This window comes from Schistocerca nitens, chromosome 7 (genome assembly GCF_023898315.1).
Source record: "Schistocerca nitens isolate TAMUIC-IGC-003100 chromosome 7, iqSchNite1.1, whole genome shotgun sequence".
In the NCBI taxonomy this organism is placed as follows: domain Eukaryota; kingdom Metazoa; phylum Arthropoda; class Insecta; order Orthoptera; family Acrididae; genus Schistocerca; species Schistocerca nitens.
The window spans coordinates 309,803,882-309,808,881 of record NC_064620.1 but is presented as its reverse complement, the minus strand read 5'-3'; the positions used below and the strand labels follow the sequence as shown (position 1 = coordinate 309,808,881).

General features: G+C 54.8%; 1 non-coding gene across 1 annotated transcript in view; it reads left to right on the top strand.

Moving 5' to 3' along the window:
• The first annotated feature begins 3,532 nt into the window (after positions 1-3,532).
• Positions 3,533-5,000, top strand: part of LOC126197313 (small subunit ribosomal RNA) — a 1,909-nt gene continuing 441 nt past the window's right edge. Inside the window, exon 1 of the ribosomal RNA XR_007539682.1 lies at positions 3,533-5,000. This exon is cut by the window's right edge and continues 441 nt beyond it. This is a non-coding gene — a ribosomal RNA (small subunit ribosomal RNA).

The following is a 5,000-nucleotide window of genomic DNA, read 5'->3' as shown; positions in this document are numbered from 1 at the left end:
TGCTCTAAGTCTGTGCGCGATTGCGTGCTCACAGTACGGATTCCGATGCTGAGCGATCAGCTAGGAAGCGCCCCAACCATGTCGGTCCCCATGGGCGTTGCACTCGCAGTCGCAAAGACTCTGGCAATGGCTAAAAGCGCTCCGCAATATATCACGCAGACGGGTAATGACGGTCCGAGCGCTCAGTGTGAGGAGAGCATTACTGAGCCCTGACCCACAAGCAGGTTGTAGCGTATCCCACCCGCAGACATGTGACGTTGTCACACGACCAGTTGTCACTAATCGACTCATTGCTGATAATCATATGCCATACACCGGGGAAAGCTGCCGCAAGGGGTAGCTACGTAGTGCAGTCGCACCTCTACTACTGTACAGAGATAGAACACCACGAGACTGCAACCAGATTAAACTGATACATGGCGCTGATAACTAATAGATGCAGAGCCATCGGAATATAGATGACATACGACATACAACTGTCCCTATACATGCTGACAGTCTGTGCACACAATGTGAACTACACGTCACCGAGACACCCTATCACACACTACTCTCTGGCTGTAACAGACACAGACACAATATCTAAGCACCACCATGGAACAACATCCAGTGCATCCTCTCCGCCACATTACACCATTCACACTATGATAACAAAACCAGGAGGTCCACCCCAAAAACAGAATATCTCACTCTTCCAACAACCATCATTACGCAGATAAGCCACAAACACCCACACATGTGCTACACAGGGGTGCAGCCAACACCACCACACTGGCGTGTCTCACAGCATATAAGCAATGGCAGGAATGAAAGACACAGGTCTGCCACTCCCTTGCCACACCCACGGAACCGGCGCACCACCTCCCCTGAGCCAAAGGTGCATCCTGACGTGACACATCTCAGGGTGCCTCAGGCGTCCACTTACCATCATCACTATGAACGAACCTCGTCCCCTCCCCCCCTCATACACCATCCCTTAACCTAACCCATGTTGCGCCTTAACCTAACCTATGTTGCGCCTTAACCTAACCTATGTTGCGCCTTAACCTAACCTATGTTGCGCCTTAACCTAACCTATGTTGCGCCTTAACCTAACCTATGTTGCGCCTTAACCTAACCTACGTTGCGCCTTAACCTAACCTACGTTGCGCCTTAACCTAACCTACGTTGCGCCTTAACCTAACCTACGTTGCGCCTTAACCTAACCTACGTTGCGCCTTAACCTAACCTACGTTGCGCCTTAACCTAACCTACGTTGCGCCCTAACCTAACCTACGTTGCGCCCTAACCTAACCTACGTTGCGCCCTAACCTAACCTACGTTGCGCCCTAACCTAACCTACGTTGCGCCCTAACCTAACCTACGTTGCGCCCTAACCTAACCTACGTTGCGCCCTAACCTAACCTACGTTGCGCCCTAACCTAACCTACGTTGGGCCCTAACCTAACCTACGTTGGGCCCTAACCTAACCTACGTTGGGCCCTAACCTAACCTACGTTGGGCCCTAACCTAACCTACGTTGGGCCCTAACCTAACCTACGTTGGGCCCTAACCTAACCTACGTTGGGCCCTAACCTAACCTACGTTGGGCCCTAACCTAACCTACGTTGGGCCCTAACCTAACCTACGTTGGGCCCTAACCTAACCTACGTTGGGCCCTAACCTAACCTACGTTGGGCCCTAACCTAACCTACGTTGGGCCCTAACCTAACCTACGTTGGGCCCTAACCTAACCTACGTTGGGCCCTAACCTAACCTACGTTGGGCCCTAACCTAACCTACGTTGGGCCCTAACCTAACCTACGTTGGGCCCTAACCTAACCTACGTTGGGCCCTAACCTAACCTACGTTGGGCCCTAACCTAACCTACGTTGGGCCCTAACCTAACCTACGTTGGGCCCTAACCTAACCTACGTTGGGCCCTAACCTAACCTACGTTGGGCCCTAACCTAACCTACGTTGGGCCCTAACCTAACCTACGTTGGGCCCTAACCTAACCTACGTTGGGCCCTAACCTAACCTACGTTGGGCCCTAACCTAACCTACGTTGGGCCCTAACCTAACCTACGTTGGGCCCTAACCTAACCTACGTTGCGCCCTAACCTAACGCACGTTGCGCCCTAACCTAACGCACGTTGCGCCCTAACCTAACCTGTAATTGTTATATGAATTGAAACATTCATGTAGCGTTGCCTAATCGCAACCCTCTCAACATAGGTCAGTGCTCGCACTCTCTGGTGTCCTGCGTATTGATTCATGTTACGGTGCGTACCCTCACAACATCTAGCGAGTGGTGCGTACGTTCCACATGGTCCCGCTATCCACTGTAATGTGTACTGCTGTAAGACTTATATCGCTCCCCTGTCGCCTCTAGTTCGTCAGGCGGGAGTTTGCGTGTTCAATGAGCTTCGCAGCTGTGCAATGGCATTCGCATACGTACGCGGGCCACCTTCCACGTGTTCTCTCGTGCATACGTCGCAGCATGTATGTGGGCTGATGTGGCGTGTCGTGACGCATATCATCCAGGCATGCAAGACCCACTGAATTTGCAAATGTAGATGGACGTCTACGTTTGCTGCCCAAGTTACGCAAATGAACTGGAAATCCGTTGTTGCGCGGTTGTATACGCTGGAGGTGAATCATTGATTGCGACAATCGGTACAGGTATTAACTGGTTGCTTCAGCGACACCCGTCATACCCACGAACGTGAGTGGGCATGTGGGTATGAAGCGATACGCGGCGGTGGCTGGGTGGGACCGTCCCCGGCCGGTGAGGGGGGAGCGCCCGGCGTGCTGGCCGCGCGCTGCGTGGGCGCACGCGCTACAGCCGGCTGGTGGGGGCGCCCAGTGGCAGGCGCGCCGGCCGACGGACGCGGCAGGCGGCGCAGCTGCGCGCCGGCGCACCCAACGCGCGGCGCCGTGCGGCCAAAGTGGGTCCTCGCGGGCCCGGTGCGAAGCGCGGTGGACATCTGCAGTGTGCTGGTCCGATTGAGGACTGTGTGCGTTGAGGATGCGCCGCCGCCCGGCACTCGGCGCCGCGACGCCGTCTGCTGCTCGGTCGCCCCCGCGGTTCTCGCAGGTGGTTTGTATCGCAGCTGTGCGGATGTGTTGGCGCGTGCGCTGTGCTGGGAGAGTTCGCTTTGGCACCCAAGTGGGGCTCTGCCCCTCTGTGGCGCTGGCGTTGGAGCTGCCCGGCCACTGTTTGTGGCCGCGTGTTGTCTCCCGCCGGCAACACCACGACAGCACGCTCCCGGGCCTCTGTCGGCAGCGGCAAGCTCAGTTGGGAGCACGGGTGGTCGCACTGAAAGCGTCTACTCGCCTATCTCCGGGCGATTGCGCCTCTCTCGAACCCGACCAAGTACTTAGGACGGCGCTGCGCGCCGCCGGGACCTGAGAGGGTTTCGAGGTGTATCGTGCAGGGGAGCCCAGCCTCCTCCTGTTTGCGGAATAATTGAGCGGACGCTTGCGTGTTCGCGCGGGCCTCCGGGACACACTCCCGGGCGGCCGGCTGCTCAGCTCTAGTTGACGCAGCTCCCTGGTTGATCCTGCCAGTAGTCATATGCTTGTCTCAAAGATTAAGCCATGCATGTCTCAGTACAAGCCGCATTAAGGTGAAACCGCGAATGGCTCATTAAATCAGTTATGGTTCCTTAGATCGTACCCACGTTACTTGGATAACTGTGGTAATTCTAGAGCTAATACATGCAAACAGAGTCCCGACCAGAGATGGAAGGGACGCTTTTATTAGATCAAAACCAATCGGTCGGCTCGTCCGGTCCGTTTGCCTTGGTGACTCTGAATAACTTTGGGCTGATCGCACGGTCCTCGTACCGGCGACGCATGTTTCAAATGTCTGCCTTATCAACTGTCGATGGTAGGTTCTGCGCCTACCATGGTTGTAACGGGTAACGGGGAATCAGGGTTCGATTCCGGAGAGGGAGCCTGAGAAACGGCTACCACATCCAAGGAAGGCAGCAGGCGCGCAAATTACCCACTCCCGGCACGGGGAGGTAGTGACGAAAAATAACGATACGGGACTCATCCGAGGCCCCGTAATCGGAATGAGTACACTTTAAATCCTTTAACGAGTATCTATTGGAGGGCAAGTCTGGTGCCAGCAGCCGCGGTAATTCCAGCTCCAATAGCGTATATTAAAGTTGTTGCGGTTAAAAAGCTCGTAGTTGGATTTGTGTCCCACGCTGTTGGTTCACCGCCCGTCGGTGTTTAACTGGCATGTATCGTGGGACGTCCTGCCGGTGGGGCGAGCCGAAGGCGTGCGACCGCCTCGTGCGTGCTCGTGCGTCCCGAGGCGGACCCCGTTGAAATCCTACCAGGGTGCTCTTTATTGAGTGTCTCGGTGGGCCGGCACGTTTACTTTGAACAAATTAGAGTGCTTAAAGCAGGCAAGCCCGCCTGAATACTGTGTGCATGGAATAATGGAATAGGACCTCGGTTCTATTTTGTTGGTTTTCGGAACCCGAGGTAATGATTAATAGGGACAGGCGGGGGCATTCGTATTGCGACGTTAGAGGTGAAATTCTTGGATCGTCGCAAGACGAACAGAAGCGAAAGCATTTGCCAAGTATGTTTTCATTAATCAAGAACGAAAGTTAGAGGTTCGAAGGCGATCAGATACCGCCCTAGTTCTAACCATAAACGATGCCAGCCAGCGATCCGCCGCAGTTCCTCCGATGACTCGGCGGGCAGCCTCCGGGAAACCAAAGCTTTTGGGTTCCGGGGGAAGTATGGTTGCAAAGCTGAAACTTAAAGGAATTGACGGAAGGGCACCACCAGGAGTGGAGCCTGCGGCTTAATTTGACTCAACACGGGAAACCTCACCAGGCCCGGACACCGGAAGGATTGACAGATTGATAGCTCTTTCTTGATTCGGTGGGTGGTGGTGCATGGCCGTTCTTAGTTGGTGGAGCGATTTGTCTGGTTAATTCCGATAACGAACGAGACTCTAGCCTGCTAACTAGTCGCGTGACATCCTTCGTGCT